Source organism: Giraffa tippelskirchi, chromosome 8, assembly GCF_054371585.1.
Source record: "Giraffa tippelskirchi isolate mGirTip1 chromosome 8, T2T-mGirTip1v1.2.pri, whole genome shotgun sequence".
NCBI lineage: Eukaryota > Metazoa > Chordata > Mammalia > Artiodactyla > Giraffidae > Giraffa > Giraffa tippelskirchi.
This window is the reverse complement of record NC_137282.1, coordinates 138,927,009-138,948,466: the sequence shown is the minus strand read 5'-3', so window position 1 is coordinate 138,948,466 and position 21,458 is coordinate 138,927,009.

Below are 21,458 nucleotides of genomic sequence, written 5' to 3'. Positions count from 1 at the left end.
CCCGGAGGTCTCCCGGCTGGCTGCGCTCTCCCTGGGCAGGAAGCTGAGGCCTTGCTCTCTCCCAAGAGAAACTTGCCTCTTTTAGCTAAGAAACGCGTGAGTTCGGAAACGACCGCGCTGCGTCGCTCGCTCCTCCCTCCGTTGGTCTAACCTTGGAGCGCGTTAGGGGTTTTGGGAAGTCCGCTGGCCGGGGTTCCCGTATCCTGAGCCCTCGTTTACTAAAGCACTTTTACAAGTGTTGACTGATCCCGAGAGCACACTCTCTCCCCGTTACTTTCTTTTGATAGAGCAAAGAATAGCAATTCAGTAACAGCAACACTAACATTGAGCACTTCAACTTGTGAGCTCGATTCCGAGCTCTTCAGGAGCGTTGTCACCGTACACATCTTCCAGCATCCGTATGAGTCAAGCATCATGAGGCAGGTACAGTGTGTTACTATCTGTGTGAAACAGGTGTGAGCGCCATCGAGGACCCTGAAGCGCTCGGCTGCTCAAGACTCTCCCTCGCCCAGCAGGTGGGCAAGCGGTGAAAGTGAGGTTCAAAGAGATTTGAGTGATCGCCTGGGTCACAGGAGCTTTGAACTCACTGACTTTCGGATTCAAATCCAGATCTCTCTCCCCTGCCCCCCTCCCCACTACATCTTCTGGCTTCTACTGCATCTAAACTTTAACCAGGTTTTAATTTCCTCCTTTTATGCCAAGTCTCCTTTCCTTTCTAGATGCCTAACAGAACGCACCCACACGAGGTACCCACATCGAGGCCTCCGGCCCAGGTTTTTCTGTAATAATAAGGAAGGGTCGTCTTGACACTCTTGGCTGCAAATCCAGGTTCCCAGATCTGGTCCCTCCCTTTACTGGTGTCGGGGGCTTCCTGAGCCTGCCCCCCACCTCCCCACCCCTAGGCCGGTCTGTCTCTGGCTCTATCCCCGGGAGACAGTGGTTCTGGCCGGCCGGCCCCAGCGTGGACGCTCTGAGGCTGCCGCGCGAACCCGGAGCCAGGTCGCAGTGGCGGCCCGAGGTACCCGCCAAGCTCCTCTTCTAGTCCTTCCCAGTTCTGCGGCGGCTGTGGTTTTGTGGCTCCACCGCGGGCCTCCTGGGCCCCCTTGTAACTGAGATGGCTAATAGTGCTGCTGTATAATCGCTGGATTTGGAACCACAAAATCTGAGCTTCAGTCCTCGATTCTACTTGAGCAGATTACTTCATTTTCTCTTGTACCACGGAAGATTAATTACTAACACTTAGCTCCTCTGCCTGTTGTGAGGCTGAAGTGGAAAAACAATCTATTATCTATCTTTCCCTTTGATCAGTCTGGACCGAGGGGAGCTTTTAATAAATGTTGGGTATTATTATTTGAAAGGAAGGCAATTGTTAAGAAGGCCCCCAAAGAGAGGTTTTGTTAGTAGGACATACTCGCTTCCCTAGGGTCCATTTTTGCAGCCCTTGGACAGATGGCACCAAAGAAAATCCAGCTGAGAGGGACTCCAGAGGCCACAAGATCCTATCCTTTGCTAAAGTGTAAAGTCACACAACTAAATAAGCCACAGGGCCAGGGCCAGAGCTGGAACTCTGACGCCCGTGCTTGCATCTACATAGTCCAGGGCCTTTCATTCGGGATCCAAGGAATAGACAGCTCACTCCCTCCACCTCACTTTCTTTTATGGCTAATAAGTATTTCCTCCTGATTTAATTAGCATGTTGGTCTGTAAAAATTTTTGAATTTCATTTCTTCTCATTCACTCTCTCTCCTCTCTTTATTTCCTCCCCTTCCTCCTCCTCTCCCCCTACTTTTGCCCCAGGGTCCCCATATGCTTCCTGGGATTCTACTAATTTATCTCCCTCCTTTCTAATCTCTGGCTTCCCTGGTGGCTCAGTGGTAAAGAATCTGCCTGCCAATGCATGAGACATGAGTTCAATCCCTGGTCGGGGAAGATCCCCTGGAGAAGGATCCAGTATTCCTGAATATGTTCTTGCCTGGGAAAACCGCATGGACAGAGGGACCTGGCAGGCTATAGGGTTGCAAAAGAGTCGGACATGACTGAGCAACTAAAGAACAGCAACCAACAACTTCTAATTTCCAAAGGCTTCTGTCTCACCTTGGGCTCAATATCCTGGGCATCTTCTCAGCGATGTGGTCAGGGAGGGGAGGGTTGTGTGCTTCTCCATCTTCAGTACTTCAAGTTCCAGTCACCCTAGTGACTCCTAACTTCTAACCTAGGGTTAGAGGTGACTCATCTCACCTTCTAACTTCTAACCACCCCCTGTGGGTCTGCCTAGTTGCTGACCCAAGCCCCTGCCTCTGCTTCTTCTCCCTCCTAGTAGCCTTGGGGAGCTTTGAGGCATCCAAGCAACCAAGGCCTCCTTTTTTTTTTTTTTTTTTTTAACTAAAACAGCTTTGTCTGCTTCTTCTGTCAATTACCCCAGCAGCCTCTCAGAGGTCCCGTTTATTTTTCCATTGACCTTTTCTTCCTTATGTACTGGAACAATGCCTTATTATTTTATTTATCTTAATCTCTGGTGCAATCGTCCTTTTATTCTTCAACTTGGCTGTGCTAGTGTTTGCCTTTACACTTTCTTGACTTCATTATGTAATCTTGCCGAATCTCCACGCTCTGTGCATGCTGTTTAGACCTCACGTCTGTCTTTTACTTACCCTTGAATAGTTTTGTTTTGAAACTCCTGGCCCATCCATATTTACCTTATTCCTTTGTTTCCTACTATCTGTCTGCTGTTTGGAATGCCCATGGATATTTTCCAGAAATTTGCACCAATTCTGCTTTATTGCACATCTTACCGAACAAGATGCTCTGTTACAATTTTTTTTTTTCCTATTTTGGTCCTGCCATTTTTGACAGCCTGTGATAGTGCCCCTTCTTTCCAAGTCATTTCTGGTTATAAGGTTCATGTGGTCCTTAGACAATTGCTAAGTTTCTCTCTTTTGATTTCCCTTTGAGCAAGTGGAGGATGATAAAGAATGCATAGATCCTGCCACTGATTAGCTCTATGACTTTAGACAAGTTACTTCACCATTCTGCTCTCTTTCACAACCAGGTTATATTTAATGAGGGGTAAATATGTATGAACCAGCGCTATAGCCGATAATGTGCTTTAAAATGATTGGGTATGATTTATTTCTGCAAATCACCTTCTTGCTGATAAGCCAAGTTGCCTCATTAGGTTTGTATCAATCCTAATTGTGATGAGGGCTTCCTTTGTGGCTCAGCTGGTAAAGAATCTGCCTGCAATGCAGGACACTTGGGTTCGATCCCTGGGTTGGGAAGATCCCCTGGAGGAGGGACAGGCTACCCACTCCAGTATTCTGGCCTGGAGAATTGACTGTATAGTCCATGGGGTGGCAAAGAGTCAGACATGACTGAACTTTCAGTTCACTAATTGTGATGAAGGGTGTTGTTTCTCTTCCATGACTCATCCTTTCAAACAGTAAATTCTGCTTTGTCTGTCTTCATAGAAATGTTTACATTTCTACTAATTTCCATGTCAGAAGGCTGTGTTCCAGAAGTCTAGAATCAGAAGGAGACACTTTTTGCTCAAGCCTATTCTCCATTCTGGAATCACAGAAAGCCTCAAGGAAACCTATATGCACCCTCTATATCCCCTGTCTCTTTTTATTATTATTATTTATTTGGTTGCGATGAGTCTTAGTTGAAGCTCACAGGAACTTTGCTGAGTCATGTGGGATCTTTTGTTGCAGCGCATGACTCTCTTGTTGTGGCATATGGGCCCCATAATTCGAGAGCTCAGTAGTTGTGACTCATGGGCTTAGTTGTGACACATGCTCCACAGCATGTGGGACCTTAGTTCCCCAACTAGGGATGGAACCTGTGTCCCCTGCATTGCAAGGCAGATTCTTAACTACTGGACCGCCAGGGAAGTCCCAGTCCCCTGGATCTTAGTGTTCTTTTTGAAAGATGAAGCTTGCAGTCCCAGAAACAACTCATCAGCACTCCTGTCCTTCGGTAATCCCCTCCCTATCAATTTCCTTTTCCGCTCTCAACTACTCACTCCCTGTCTTCAGATAGAGAGTCTTAACTGAAGGAAGAAATTACCTCAGGAAAGAAGCAACCCACTTGGGGCTTTGCCCCCTGAGGGGTATCCTGCTAATCTGCCTGAGAGTAGATCATGTCATGGAATGTCCATTTTAAGAAATTTAGTAAAGTGGGGACAGTATGGGTTAATGTTTTGTGATCTTCAGATGTGAAAACAACACCTCTCAAGCCTTCCCTTTTGGAGGAATTAGAGATTAAACCTAGAACTGAGATTTCTCTCTGGTACAGACACTGGAAACATGTATAGACTGTGATGTATTAAATATGTGCCATATATTAGAAATATCTGTAATGAATGCAGACATTCTGATAAATAATACAGTGTAAGGTTCTTTGTATGACTGAACACTATCTACTTCTCATATATTTATGTGGCAGTAGTTAAAGAGAACAGGTTTCTTTCCCTAGTTAAATACGTTGAAAGGAGTGTGTTCCAATCTGAATGCTAAGATTTAGATGGTGACAAAACTAAGCACAGGTAGCTGCTCTGCTTCGGGACATTGAGTTTTGACTTAGAGGAGAAGCTCTTCCATTAATTATCTGGACTCTGGTGGTAGAGGAGCTGTAGTAATGCAGAATGTTAGAGCGACATCATTTTAATGTTCTTCTCATTGATGGGATCAAGCACATCTCAGATACAGTTGGCAGCAAAATTCAAAATCCCTGAGATGTAGAAATTGTGTACCTTGACAATGTCTTTACCATCACTGTAGAAAATAACTGTAGGAAGGTCATCCTACCTCTTCCCAAGATGGTATGTCTAACAGGAGACAGAGGTTATCTTAGGACTCTTACTTGGTTGAGAAGAATGTCAGTAGGGTGACTTGAAATGACAGAGTTAGGGTTTTATGGCATCATAGAATCTATTTTTAAGAAGTGATTCATTGACTGGACATTCAGAAATGCTAAAAAGTAGAAAGATGTTTCACCCATTTTTTTGAGCTGCTTATGCAACTCCACACCAACACAGAAAATTGGGCCATCTTCACACACCTAATTACAGAACTCTTCATCACGTAGTCAGTACATTACATGATAGGGAAAAAAAGCTGATGAGAAAGAGAGACCAAAGAAAATCCAGAGCTTCTTTACTAGCAGTGAAATCTGCAAAATCTTTTTGATTCTACTGGAAAATATCTCCAGTCAATGTGACTCTCTAACAAATAGACACAATCAATTTCAGATTGTCTGAAATAACTGCTGTCTTATGCAGTAATGACTAGCCACATGTGGCTATTGAACACTGTTATGGACTGAATTGTGTCCCCACCCTCCAAATTCATATATTGATGCCCTAACCCCCATGTGACTATAGTTGAAGATGGAGCCTTTAAAAAGCTAATTAAGGTTAAATGGGCCATAAGAATGACTCATGTCCTTATAAGAAGAGGGAGAGGCACCAGAAACGTGTACCTGCAAAGAAAAGGCCATGTAAGGACAGAATAAGAACTCAGCCATCTGCATGCTAAGGAGAGCCTCCTGGAGAAACTAAACCTGCCAACACCTTATTCTTGGACTTCCAGCCTTCAGAACTGTAAAAAAATAAATTTCTGTCCTTTAATCTGCTCAATCAGTGATATTTTATTGTGGTGAACTTACCAGACTAACACAGGCACTTTGAGGAAGAGAAAAAAAACAAAAAGCAAAATGATCCTCCACTGTTCAAGCCTTGGACTAGTATTATCAGTTAGGCCCTGGTGTTGCTATGGGCTGGCCTGACTGACACTCACAGTCAGATCTTGGTGTCCCGTTGAACACAAGCCTTCACAGAATGTCAACACCAGACACTGCCACACTGAGACCATGATGGATTAAGATGGAAATAAAACTACTCTGGAAGCCTCTCTGAATACAGAACACAGAAGCACTCAGCATATACATCTCTTGGTTAATGTGGATTACTGTTGCTTCCTCACCAATACAACTTTAGCTTTAGTTTTTCCTCTCTATAAAAAGTTTATTGGGGGACTTCCCTGGTGGTCTAGTGGTTAGGACTTGGTGCTTTCACTGCCGTGGCCCAAAGTTCAATCTCTGGTTGGGAAACTAAGATCCCACAAGCTGTGGCATGGCAAAAAAAAAAAAAGTTTATTGATATACTCAATCATAAAATTACCTCTCTTTCTGATAGTACTTAATCTAGTGTGAACCTCTGCTTCCTTGGCCCATCCCTGAAATCACCCAACCAAGACACAAATCCTATGATAAGTTCTTCCTAATACCTCTTGTTGGATGTTCCATGATCCTTGTGATGTGTGTCCTCTCTAGCTACAAGTTATAAACCCAGTTTCTTCAGCTGCAGAGGTGTCTTCTGTGGTTTTTGACTAGAAGGCATTGGCAATTTGAAATGAAGCTAGTCCAAACTGAGATGTGTTGTAAAGTATAAAACATACACCTGATTTTCAAATACTTAGTATAAAAAAGAGAATGTGAAATATCTCAATTTTTGTTCTAATTGTAATGATAATATTTTGGATATACAGAAATACATTAATAAATGTTTATTTATTTGTTTCTTTGCTTTAAAATGTGGCTACTAAATATTAAAAATTGCTTATGTGGCTTACATTTTATTTCTTTTGAGCAGTGTTGGTTAATAATGTCCCCCCAAAGGTCAATTATTAACAATTCTGACCATGGGCAGCTTATTGCAGGTTTTTTTTTCTTCTTCTAAAGGAGTTTATTAGTTAAATTACAAAATGCTTCAATGTAGTAACAACTCCAAAATCTCTGTGGTTGAACACAACAAAAGTTTATTTCTCTCAAATACACAATTGATCCTGGGTTTGAAGTCCTCATGCTGCTAGCCTCTATTTCCATGGCCTCAGGGACCTACTGAGATCCTTATCTCTACAGTGTCTCAAGGTGGAGGTTTGGGAGTGCTCTGCAGGGTCTAGCACTAGTAAATTAAGTAAATTATCCTTTGTTGGAAAAGACCCTGATGCTGGGAAAGATTGAAGGCAGGAGGAGAGGGGGACGACAGAGGGTGAGATGGTTGGATGGCATCACCGACTTGACTGACATGAGTTTGAGTAAGCTCTGGGAGTTGGTGATGGACAGGGAAGCCTGGCATGCTGCAGTCCATGGGGTTGCAAAGGTTCAGACACCACTGAGCGACTGAACTAAACTGAAAGTGATCCTTTTTTCCAGAAATACATTGGCCAGATCTAGTCATGTGGCCCTGGTTAAGTATAAGGCCGAGAGAGAGTGTAATCTTCCCATATGCCCAGAAAGAGGGGAGAATTGAAAATGAGGAACAATAGTAATTAATACCCTCCATAAGGGGAGAAATGTAAATAGAGATACAAGTTCTAGGTCTCAGTTTAACACAAACTTGTGACATATTTGATACATGCCTAAGGTATTTTATTAAGGAGACCTAGACTCAGAGAACATCTGCAATGTTGAACACATGGTCCAAAAAATGCTTAAATTTTCCAACTCACATTTCTTTGATAACATTTTAAAGTTTCAAGGTCCCTTTAAATGAACACACCGTGTGGTTACCAATAGCTCACAATTTCTTGCATTTTTTTATTATATCTAGATGAACCTTAAAAGAAAGTTGAAACTTTGCTTGAAAGCAGTATATAATTGAATTAAGTAGAAAAGGAGAAGCTTTTCAATATCATTAATTTTCTTCAGTTGGGAATCAGGCTCTATGTCTGTATCTTTATTTATATCAACTCTATTTCCAAGTCTTATTATACATATACATACAGATATATACACACACACACGTGTGTGTGTGTGTGTGTATGTATTCACACACACACAGAGACACATTTCACATGCATGTATTACTTTATTCAACAAGGATTCGTAACATTAAAAGCAAATGTGATCCTGGAGATTTCATTAGTAAGAATCCTCCCATCTACAGGAGGGATTCCTAAAATGCAGGCGAACTTGCCTTTTCTTATCTTCAAAGGTCTCCTCCTAGCATCAGAAAAGTTGTTTGTAGTAAGCCCAGGGGAGAGAGGAGGGTCTTCTGACAAGCTTTCTCCTCCCCTTTTGTGGCTGAACTGAGCAGGCTTCTAGTATGACTAATTTTACCAATATAGATCAGTAGGTTAATTTCTGCAGGAGGCAAGCCTATGGCTGTGTGGGGCATAAGAAGGGGGTGAGGGGAGAGTCAGCACTTGTTCTCATTCTCTCGCCCCCTCTTTCTCTTCTCTCTCCTGGGTCTGTCACTGCCCTCCGACACTGCTAGCCCCCAGCACACAGCCTAAGAGAAAGGAGCTGTCCGTTCAGTACCAGGGCCACGTGCAACCTGCCCGCCAAAACACAAAGAACTGAAATATTAATTAAAAAAAGCCAATCTGCTCAATCCTCCGCCTGCAGGCAGGCTCTAACGGAAAACCGCATATGCTTTCCCTTTCTCTTCAATAAATCTTCATCTGGGCATTAAAATACCTAAAAGGATTAGTCATTAAATGCTTGTACATTTGGCTTAATTCGCAAGAAACTGTATGTCACAGGGTTACATCAGAACTGCAGTTTAATCTAATTTGCAGTATTTGCGTAAGTGCTTTATTTCTTCTGCTCACTGTTGCAGGGGATAATATTAATATCGCGCGTGTCCAGAGGGAGAAGGTTAACCCACCAGCACGGAAATGAGCTGGAAGCTAACTGATGTATAAAAATACCAAAGCTTCTTTTAAGGTAAAACACAAAAAAGAATAAATGGGAGTGTGGCTTTTCCTCCTGAAGCTGCATTTATTATTATTATTTATTATTTGATCCTAAGGTAATAAGGAAAAGGCATTTTTTTTGAAAAGGGATTTTGCACTTCAGTTGGGTATGCGGTCTGACACAGCACATTGAAAATCTGTCTATATGGAAACAGTGAAACAACTCTTCAAAGTATTTAATCGTAGAGTCGCTCTTATTATTATTTTTTTGTCTGAAGAGTTTCTGTTGTAGCAACAACATTCAGTCTAGTTATGTGAGTAATTTCTTCCTTCCACCCCCTGCCAAGCATTTCTCCTTCCAGTGAACTACTGGAGCACGTATTGTCTGTATTATGCATGTACATCTGGCCCTGATAATGTACTTTTTGGTGCTGCTACTTAATTTTGTGCAAGGTTTTTATAATTTTGTGTGTGTGTGTTCAGTCGTGTCCAACTCTTTGTGACCCCATGGGCTGCCAGGCTCCTCTGTTCATGGAATTTTCCATTTTTAGGCAAGAATACTGGAGTGGGTTGCCATTTCCTACTCAAGGAGATCTTCCTAGCCCAGAGATCAAACCTGCCTCTCTTACATCTCCTGCATTAGGCAGGTAGATTCTTCACCACTAGTGCCACCTGGGAAGCCCTTTTCATCATCATCGTTTAGTTGCTAAGTCGATTCCAACTCTTGGGACCCCATGGACTGTGGCCTGCCAGGCTCCTCCGTCCATGGGATTCTCCAGGCAAGAATACCGGAGTGGGTTGCCATTTCCTTCTCCAGCAGCCCTTCCTGACCCAGGAATTGTACCCAGGTCTCCTGGTTTGTAGGCAGATTCTTTACCGACTGAGATACGAGGGAAGACCCTTCACCAGACAGTAAATCCCCAGGCAAAAAGAGATCAAAGCTCTAACACTATCTTAAAAAAAAAAATCTCATTTATCAAATACATATTTATTGATCACATGCTCTGTGTGACCACTCACTCTGCTGATTTTTACGCATGATGTATTTTCCAAAGTTATTTTTTGATTACATATTTTGGACACATCCTAAATTAATGAAAGAAGCCCTTAATTTGGGTTAATTCTTGCTTTATTTTGCCAGAATGCACATAGAATACAAGCTAATGTATTTAATAAAATATGCATTTAAAATTTTAAGTTTGTATTAATTTTAGTGAAATTAATTTTTTAGGGTATGAGAGATTTGAATGTGAAGTCAGCACTTGATTGCCCAAACTTTATCTATTGGTAATAAGTAGCATCAAACTGGGACTTCCCAGGTGGCACTAGTGGTAAAGAACCCCCCTGCCAAAGCAGGAGACTTAAGAGACCCAGGGTCGATCCTTGAGTCAGGAAGATCCTGTAGAGGAGCTCATGGCAATCCACTCCAGTATTCTTGCCTGGAGAATCACATGGACAGAGAAAGCCTAGTGGACTACAGTTCATGGGGTCGCAAAGAGTTGGACATGACTGAAGCAACTTGGTATGCATGCATATAGCCTCAGACTGGTAAAGAGTCCATTTCAATCCCATTTTTTTCTTTGTCCATGATGTGCTGGATGACATAAACAAATGTTTCCTCTAACAACTTGGAAGGTTAGCAGTAAATACTTTATTGACATATTGTGCAGGTGGAGAAAAAAGATGATAAATGGACAATCAGACATTCCTGGGAAAAGTACATGTTTTTAGTTGATTCAAAACAACAGCATTACAGTTGAGCCTGTGTGCATTACTATTCATGACTGATGAGTGAATATCTGTCTATTGTGCTAAAATAGCCTATAAACTTATAGAGAGTTTTTTACATTCTTGATTTAGTCTCTAATTTTTCCATCTATAACAAATCTCTTGGTCTCTGACGACTCACCTCTGATGTCAGGCCAGTATATTAGGCATTTTTCAAATTTCTTCATACTACGATCCGTGAATTCAACTCCTGAAATTTTCATTCCATATCCCATCATGATAGTCTTATCTAAGTTAAAAATTTTCTTGAGTCACTCTTTTTAGTTTGTCTTTAATAAAGAGGTAATTAAATGGAGATTTTAGTTAACAAAGCTGAAATCACCAGAATTATTTCAGTTTTTACTTATTGTCTCTGACATTTACTTTCTTATTTTTCACTCCTATCTCCTTTAGTTGGTATTGTTGCTGAATAATTAATTAATTGTTTGTCAAAACATAAAATGATTATTACTGATTTCTTAATAGTCAATCAAGGTCATGACTTGATGTTTTTATCTTCAAAGTTTTGTTTTACTTTGAAGAAATTAGTTACACAAAATTAAACTGATTCTGATGCTCAATGCTATTTTTGACCCTATTTAAATGTAAGTTTAACATGTTGCTTCTCAATAATTTAGTTAAATTCCAATAAAAACAATTACATAATTAGTAGGAACCTATTATATTTATATCTAATATGTTATTAAATAGTGAGGAAGGCACTCGGAAGTATATAGGAATAATTTTCGGTGGGGAATTTACAATCTAGTTGGGGAAACAGTATTCACATAGAAAAGTAAATTAAGAATACAAAACCAATTATAATGAAAGGCAAAATGTGATAATAAAGTGTGACTAATGAAGTGAGTCAGAGAATGGCATAGGTTAGCTTTCTGGGATTTGATGAAGAGGGACATTCTAAAACATGGTCACAGTCTAGGCATTGATTTATGGCATTAAAATCAAGTTACAAAATCATAATAATTTATTCATATTTTCAACCACTAATTCTTCTTTGAGAGATAAATTTTTCCTCACTTTTATATTAGAACATGGCTATTATTTTGTCCTTTATATAAAGCCTTTTTTCTCCCAAGAAACTCTCATATTCTCTTTGCTCTAAGGAAGGAAATGATACTCGCATTCAAAGCATAATCCTGAACTTCCCATGGGATAGCTTGGATGATAACTGGATAAGAGAATTACATTAGGGCAGAAGTGCAGGTCATATCATATCAAACCACAAGCATGAGGCGAGAGTCAAGTTTAGTGAATTTTGTTTGTATCTGATCATTTTCAGGTCAGCTCTGCAATTTAAGTCTTCCTCAATAAGGATAATATTCCTGTCACTGAACATCTAATTGAGTTTCTTTTAAAGTAATAAACTAGCACACAGAATACCACAGACTCAGAAATTAGACTTGATCTGAAACAAATCGAAATGAATAATTCCTAATTAAAATAATGGCAACTAAAATATGCAAACCATAGAATTGATTAGATGAAATTTTTTTTTTAAAGAAATTTATTTACTTTAGTTGGGGGCTAATTACTTTACAATATTGTAGTAGTTTTTGCCATACATTGACATGAATCAGCCATGGGTTTACATGTGTTCCCCTTCCTGGACCCCCCTCCCACCTCCCTCCCCATCCCATCCCTCTGGGTCATCCCATTGCCCCAGCCCTGAAATTTTAAACTAAGCATATTGCTTTTTAACAAGTCCATCGTTTCCAATGCACTGGTAATTCTAGGGAGAGAAGTTTGGGGAAACTTGTAATCTACAAGACTATTTAATATCATCTGTCGTCCTCAAAAATACATAGCATTTACATCTAATTTGTAAGTTTAACAATTATTTTGAGAAAGTTCTTATTATGACAAATGCTTTTTTGCTAATATATTCTGTCTGTTACATTTGGTACATATTTACAAACTCTGAAGTAGAGAATTTAGGGTAAAAGATGACTTTATTAAAATATATATATGTATATATACTGCTTGCTATATAATAGTTTCATTTAAATAATGTTTGAGCTATAGTCTTAAGGCAGGAGGTAGATGGGCTCCTCCTCAGGGTAGATACTCCAAGATGAAAATAGCAGGACAGTCAGGGAGGAGGCTGAGCCCTGCCCAGATAGAAGATAAGAGAACACGTATCTCTCCTTCTTGAAGTAGGAAACCTCTCCAATTACACATGTGCAGAAAGAATCCTTAGAGGTCAAAAGAGGAGTGATGCTAAGTGATGCTAATTATTCATAGGCATCTTTGGTGGAATCCGTCTTTTCTAAGAGATGCTTGCGCACACATGGGAGAATCTTGAGATATACCAAACAGGGACTCTAAACGAAGCAAATCAAAAGACTGGCCAAAAGAAACCCAGAAGACACCATTCCGGGTTCGATGCATGGGACAGATGCTCGGGGCTGGGGCGGTGGGATGGCCCAGGGGGATGGGATGGGGGTGGGTGGGAAGGGGGTTCGGGATGGGGAGCACGTGTGGACCCGTGGCTGATTCGTGTCAGTGTGTGGCGAAAACCACTACAATATTGTAAAGTAATTGGCCCCCAACTAAAATAAATAAATTTATTAAAAAAAAAAAGTAATCTTCACTATAACAAGCACTAAAAAAAAAAAGAAACCCAGAAGAAAAGCCCCATGTAAGTGATTTAACCTGCCACAAGGGTGAGACTTAGTGACTGTCCCTCTCAGTTTGCCCACAAACGATACTGTACTCTTCCCTCCCAATAAACACTTTACTTGTTTCTCTACTTTCTGTCTTTGAGGGAATTCTTTGTCTACAAAGTTGAAGAGTCAGGGCCTTGTCACTGACCATTGGTTTAGTGGCTAGTACTTGGTGCTCTTACCGCGGTGACTCGACCTCAATCTGTGGCAGGGAACCAAAGCCCTACTTTAAGCCACTGCAGGCTGAGGCCAATGGAGATCAAAACCAGGATTTAGACTCCATTTCAATGCTCAATTTTCATTTTTGTTTGCTTGGATGGAAATCACTAGCACTATTTTTGTGTGCATGTGTGTGTCTAAAGAAAGCGAAACTTGGTTTTTGTTTCCCACCTCCTTGCAAACTTGGCTATCATCTCACAAATAATAAGAAAATATATCTGGTTTCTTATGAATAGCATAGACAATGATGAGATTTTTAAATTTAACTTTGAGCCAACACTGAAATGTAGAGAGAGCAGCTTAGATGTGTACACAATGTGTCAGAAAAATTTCATGTTTAATTTTTATGTGGAGTAACAAGAATCTCTGCTTTTGAATAACGATTCAGGAGTGATTTGCTGGTTGGAGAGACAATATGCTTCAAACATATGTTATTCAAGATTGGAACAATTTTCAGAGTCCAGTCTTAAATTATTTCTGAGAATGTCCTGTGGAAGGAAAATGAATTAGAAAGGATGTGATAAGGAAAATTCATTTGCATCCCATGTACAGCAGAGAACCTGTTGAATGACATTTAAAAGAGGATTAAAGCTGATTTCTTACAAGCTTTGGGATAATCAGATTTCTAAGCTAAGGCAGAATTAGGACTTCCAATTCACTTACAAAGTAACTGATGTCCTTGACCAGAACCCTCGCAGTACATTTGCTTCTGGACAAATGATGCCTGCATCTTCTTATCTCCTTCAGGACTTTGCTTCTTTCCAATATATTTTGATGATGGTGGTTTAGTTGCTAAGTCATATCTGACTCTTTTGACCTCAAGGACTGTAGCCCACCAGGCTCCTCTGTCCGTGGGATTTCCCAGGCAAGAATACTGGAGTGGGTTGCTATTTCCTTTTCCAGGGAATCGTTCTGACCCAGGGATCGAACTTGTGTCTCCTGCTTGGCAGGCAGATTCTTTACCACTGAGCCACATGGGAAGCCCATTTTTTCACAATGGAGCTAAAAATGTATTGTTGTTTTGTGTTGCTGCTGTTATTGTGCAAACTCTAGCTAGGTATTTTATAGTCAAGATTAATGAGGCCTTGGCTTCCACAGGCTTCATGTTATTTCTTGAACTGCATAAATCCTTCCATTAATAAATATTAGCTGACAGACATAAGCACACTATTGAATGGAGCATATTCCGTGAGTGAATAACGATGTTGCCATTTTCATCTTGTCAATGGAAGGTGTACTTTTGAGATCATGCCACTTTCCCTCTGGAAAGCTCTGGATGCTGGGATCTATTGGATTTCCTTGGGAATAGCTTACTGCTCCCATTATATTTTTTGTCTATATTTGTCAAATTTGACTCTCTTCATTTTAAAGTAAAAAATGCATCTTGAAGGTGATTTCTGGCTATTTGCTTTACAATGAGAATCTTTCTCCAGATTCCTTTTATTTTTTTCCCCTATTTTTGATTGAGATATAATTGAAATATAACATTGTTTAAGCTTAAGCCATATGACTGATACCAAGCAGAACCCTGTGGGGCTCCTGGGCACAAAAGCCTTTCTGTGTCTCCCATTTCTTGATTACAGGATGGGCTTCATTCAGCCTCCATGATCTTCCCTAAGTTCTAACGGGGCAGGTTCAAATAGTTGCCATTAGAGAAGGGAGGGGAAGCTGAGACAAGGAACAGTCAAAAGAAGCAATAGAGCAACCTTGGAGTAAGGTCCTGGTTCCCCCTCAAGGAATGTACATTATCTTTAAGCTGTTTGGCAGATCCCAAAACCTCCACTAAGTGGGAGAAATTAATGCTAAGTGCTCACAAGCAAGTAGACCTCAGACCTTGCTAGAACCAGAAGGTTGATAATGCTGACTCCCATTCGTCTCCCCACCAACTAATCAGAAGAATGTCCATGCGCTGATCATGTCCTCTTTGAACCATTACAAGAAAACTCACTTACTACCCCCTCCAGGTTGGTACACATAGGTTTGAGGCCATTAGCTCACTGTGGCCCCCATTACCTGCAAAGCAATAAAACAATTCTTTTCTACTTCACCCAAAACTCTGTCTCTTAGATTTAAATCAATGTCGGGGTGCAGAGGCTGGATTTGGCTTCACAATCTGTTGGCGTGATACTTTGATACATTGTAATACAATTGCCATCCTAGCATTAGCTAACACTGCTATTGTTACAGCCACGCATTCCGGGAAACAAGCTCACTCAGAAGGAGGATGCAGATAGTGAAGTGCAGTTTATTACACCGGCGGGCCCAAGGCAGAGTATCCTCTTAGCCAAGGACCCTGACCAGCATTTGTGAAAATCTTTTATACCCCATGTGTACGTGTCTGAACCCACCACCCAATTTCCTTGTGACTTACATAAACAAAGGAAAGGTAAATACAATCACAATAGCTCCATCATTCATGTGTTATGTATTCAAACAGTCGATAATCAATAAGCCTGAGGTTACATTCCAAACAGTCAATAATCAATAAGCCTGAGGTTACAGATAAAAATTTATGACCTGTCCGGAGGGGGTCTTATCCTTCTATTGTCATTTCCACAGGCACTAAGCACAGAGTTCAGAGTCCATTAGAGAGGTGGCCAAGCGTGATCAGCACGAACAGGCCTAAGATGGAGTCCGGGCCCCGTGAATTCCTTCTTCACTATCACATCACATAATTATCCTCCTTTTGCGTTGAGGACACAAAGTCTAGTCTCTCAGCAACTCTGAAGGTTATAATGTCGATTATAGTGACAGTGCTGTGCGTTCAGTCTTCAGAACTTATGCATCAGCTAGTTGTCAGTTTGCACCCTAACTCTCCAACCCCAGCCTCTAGTGACCACCACCATCCCCCTCTGTTTTACAGCTTTGGCTTTTTTAGATTCCGTATTTAAGTATTTGTCTTTGTCTGACATAGCATACTGCCTTCCTTTGCATAATGCCCTCAAGGTCCATCCATGTTGTCACAAATGGTAGGCTTTCCTATCCACACTGTTCTTTATTTTAAAATTCTCACCTTCGCTGTCAGTTGTCATGATAGGATTATTGGTCAACATGCATTTACTCCCTTCTCTCACTGAGGGTAGAGGATGCTTTACTGCCCTGTTTAATATTGACTTTGGCCACGTGACTTGCTTTGGCCGGTGGAGTGTTCTGGAAGCGTAATATATGCTGTCACAATTTTGCTTTGTTCCTGTACTTCTGCCATGACCATCATGTCCTGGTGGCTGCTGACCTTCAGCCTTACCCAAAAATCTGACCCATGGAACAGGTCTGTCCTAGCCCTTGCCCTAGAGCCAAGCCCAGCTGAGTCTGGCTGAGATCAGCAAAATTTCAACTCCCGGGAACGAGAAAGGTAAGTATTTGTCGTTATGAGACACTAAGAGAATGCAATTAGTTGTTATTCAGCATTGTTGTGGCAATAGCTGATTATACTGATGGGTAAAGTCATTGATCTAACATTTTGTGATAGATACATCAAGGCAAGGAAAAAGGATTCTCAGAGCATATCTGAATTGTGACACTAGGACTATCACTTTTTGACTTTGAGAGTAAATTGCTTGTTGTTTTTTTTTTTTAAAGGTAAAACTTGTTTTATTTATTATGGATGATGCTCAAAACTAATCAAGCACTTGCTATAATATATATTCTGCACTGTACTAGATCCTTTATATGGAGTATCTTATTTATCAAAAAATTGTTTTTTAAAACATTGAGTTTATTTATTTGGCCGTGCCAGGTCTTAGTTGGGCACATGGGGTCTTCGATACTCGAGTGGGTCGCCATGCCCTCCTGTAGGGGATCGTCCCGATCCAGGGATTGAACCCATATCTCTTAAGTCTCCTGCATTGACAGACAAGTTCTTTACTACTAGCACCATCTGGGAAAACTTTCTATCTTTTAGTTGCAACATTAGAACTCTTAGTTGCAATATGTGGGATCTAGCTCTCTGACCAGGGATCAGACCTGGGCCCCATGCATTATGAATGTGGAGTTTTAGCCACTTGACTGTCAGGAAAGTCTCCTGGAGTATCTTATTTAATTTTTACAATAACTCTGAGAGGTAGGCCAAGTCATTACTGTTTTAGATCTAAGAAAATGAAGGCACAGAGAGGTTTAGTAACTTTACCACAATCATTATGTGGTTAAATGGTGGAAGTGAAGTGAAGTGAAGTGAAAGTCACTCAGTTGTGTCCGACTCTTTGCAACCCCATGGACTATGCAGTCCATGGAATTATCCAGGCTGGAATACTGGAGTGGGTAGCCTTTCCCTTCTCCAGGGGATCTTCCCAACCCTGGGATCAAACCAAGGTTTCCTGCATTGCAGGTGGATTCTTTACCAGCTGAGCCACAAGGGAAGCCCTAAATGGTGGATCTAGGATTCAAACAGGTAAGTGGGATTAAGACCCTACTCTTGACATTGATCTAATAAGAGAACATCTCTTTAGGTTAGTAAAATATCTCTTTGTGCATGTCCAGTGCTACCACACTGATAGGAACATAAAATAGTGTTTTGTGTGAAAGGATCATGGTCTTCATTTATTTGCAGTAGAAAAAAAAGAAACCTCAATGATATATAACCTGATTTCTTTTCTCTAGCTGTAGGTTTATCATTTTTATCTCTTTCCAACATATAAATCTTCTAGTTTATGCCAGTACTTGATGAAATCTGTATCATAGATTTACTGCTTACAGTAGTCAATGGTTTATCCTAAAAACAACTCCTTCAAATTTCATGACTTAGGTCCTGGTTTTGAAATTTTTGAATTTGGTGACACAGTCTGATTAATCTTATTCATAACTTTCTATAAATTGCAAACCTCCACACCTTCTCAACTTTTGTTTTCCTAAGCTTCTCCCATGTCTCTACTTACTTCAATTACTTGGGTTATATTTCCTCCAAACCCTTTCTTCAGGGAGTAGTCCTTATTTTGCACTAGTTAATTACTACCTTCATTTTTGTTTCCTACTGTCTTCTGGAAGATCTCCAGAATTATTCTGAACCTTCAGCTTTTGGCCTTCTCATCTTTAGGAATGTGTACGTTTTAGATCTTCCAAAATACTCAGCAGTACTTAGGCCACATTTCACCAATGATACTATACTTTTCCTAAAATAAGTTTTCTATCAAGTTATAGTGAGTCAATTTTGAGTCACTTTCTCTCTCTAGCAGTAAGGATGCCCGGATTGCATGGTTTTGTTGCCTTGATAATGCAAATATTGAGAAAGTATTCATATATATTATAGGTACTTTTGAAACACTCGTGACAAATGCCTTATAATAGGAGGACTGTAAGCATGTCTTTGCCAAAGTGTATGTTTGGTCGGGGGCTTCTCTGGTGGCTCAGTTGTAGAGAATACAATCGCAGTGCGGGAGATTCTGGTTCAATCACTAGGTTGGGAAGATCCCCTGGAGAAGGAAATGACAACTCATTCCAGTATTCTTGCCTGAGAAATCCCATGGAAAGAGGAGTCTGGCAGGCTACAGTCTACGGGGTCGCAAGAGTTGGATGGACACGACTTAGCAACTAAACCTGCCACCACCATGTTTGGTGAGGACGGCAAGTTGTAGAGTGAAAACGAGAAGTGTGTTGTGTTTCTGCTTGGCTACGATCTTAACAGCCACAACAGAAACAATGGAGGACACACCAGTACCATGTCAGTAGTCAGGTGGGATTCCTGTTTACTCAGGCCCATGAAAGCAATTATGTACATTTGACAGCAGAGCAAAATCCAGTATATAGATTGGGTTGGGGGTGGGATCTGGTTCAAGATAGAATGTGTTAATTATGACTTATTTAGTTTCCCATTGCTTCACATGGGAATGTGTTGTGTAATCTACACAGGGATGAAGTAGATGCTGAAGAATTGATGCTTTTGAACTGTGGTGCTGGAGAAGACTCTTGAGAGTCCCTTGGACAGCAAGATCAAACCAGTCAATCCTAAAGGAAATCAGTCCTTCCAAATATTCATTGGAAGGACTGATGCTGAAGCTGAAGCTCCAATACTTTGATCACCTAATGCCAAGAACTGACTTATTGGAAAAGACCCTGATGCTGGGAAACATTGAAGGCAGGAGGAGAAGGGGACGACAGAGGATGAGATGGTTGGATGGCATCACTGACTCAATGGACATGAGTTTGAGCAAGCTTTGGGAGTTGGTGATGGACAGGGAAGCCTGGCGTGCTACAGTCCATGGGGTAACAAAGAGTTGGACATGACTGAGTGAACAGAACTGAGATCTTCCAAAGTATATCAGCAGAAAGTAGCAAGATACACACAGACATACTCACACATGTACACATCCATACCTGGCCTGTGTTCCCTGTCAATTAGACTACTAATATAGATGATTATGGGCTTCTCTGGTGACTCAGTGTTAAAGAATATCCTTGCAAAGAAGGAGACAGAGGAGATGTGAGTTTACTCCCTGGGTCAGGAAGATACCCTGGAGGCAGGCATGGCAACCCACTCCAGTGTTCTTGCTGGGAAAATCCCATGGTCAGAGGAGGCTAGTGGGCTACAGTCCATGGGGTCACAAAGAGTAGGATTTGACTGAAGCGAATGAGCATGCATAGATGATTATTCCCTTTGGTCAGCTTGTCACAAACTTGTGATTTGGGGTCTGAGAGTGCAAAACTAGTCATGTTACAATATTACCACTCTAGATAGGTTTATTTTTTTTTCCACCTCCTTTCTTGGCATATCACAGCACAAGTAGAGCAGACTAATAAGTTTGAAAAACCAATTTTTACCCATCTTTAAAAAAAATGTGTTTATTTATTTGGCTGCACCAGGTCTTAGTTGCAGCATATGGGATCTTTCAGTTGCATCATGCAAGCTCTTAGTTACTGACATGCAGGATCTAGCTCCCTGACCAGGCATCGAACCAGAGTCCCCTGCACTGGAGGCACAGAGTCTTAGCCACTGGACCACCAGGGAAGTCTCTTCACCCATCTTAATGGCTAATATAATGTTTACATTTTATATTTCTTATAATCTTAAGAAAGACATATGGCCTTATATGAAAATATAGGGGTTGTGACCACCATTATACAGCAATTTGCCCTGGAATGGAGGCTATAAAAGTACAGAAGTTCAAGGTTTTCACCTCATCCACCAGTGGAAATGCACAGGGATAGAACCAAAAGAAAGAAAGGCCTTATATTCCTTCTACCCAAAAAAAGGAGGGCTGCAGAGGTTGGAGAAATGATTCTCAGCATGATTTTTAGTACTGTTGTCACTTTATTTGAGACTGGTTTTGGGTGGAGCTAGAGGTGCACACGTAATGATGGTTTCTGTGTAAGGTTATGTAAAAGCGTTCTTGTATGAATTTCTTTTCCTGGGAGCAGCAGGGGCCTTGCAGTATCTTTTGTCTGTCACTCAGGTTTATGACTAACTAGAGAGGAAAACTGTAGGAACTGAAGGGACGTTCTTCTCCCTGCCCCATCTCTCCTGGGAGACATTCAAAGAGAAGAAAGTCTAAACCACCAGATATCCACTACTTAGTTTTGTAACTGTAGCTAATTTCTGCCTGTGACCATCGACCTTATATCTTTCCTTTCATCTTCCTGTATGCACCCCTGGACAATACTCTGAAAAGAAGGACGGAGGGTGCTTTGATGGGTAAATGAAAAACCATCTACTAAACAATAGATTCACCAGCAGCTTTGAAAGAAAATAAGAGAATGTCCAGAGGAAGGGTAAATCACTAACAAACAGAAGTAGCAAGTCACTTCCCCCCAAATTTCAATCAGCAACCCCTATTTTGAGCAGCTTGACGGCAGTTCAAGAGCTCATTTGAAACCAGGAGAGTCTGGCCCTCTGGATTAAGAACTGATTTCATACTTCTTCTTCTTTTTTAAACCCTTTTTCTTTGTTTTCCTAAATCTCTCCAGATTTTGCTGAACTTCAGTTCTCCACTGTCCTTCTAGCAGCTTACATTCAGAAGCTTCCCTCCAGGCTAAGAAATCATCTGAAGGTGGCCAAACATCATCTTCCCTCAAAAAAATAGTGACTACATTTCTTTTCATTTAACGTCCACTTACATTATATGATGGAAAGTTAATAACCAAGTTGCACACTTTCACCCCTTAA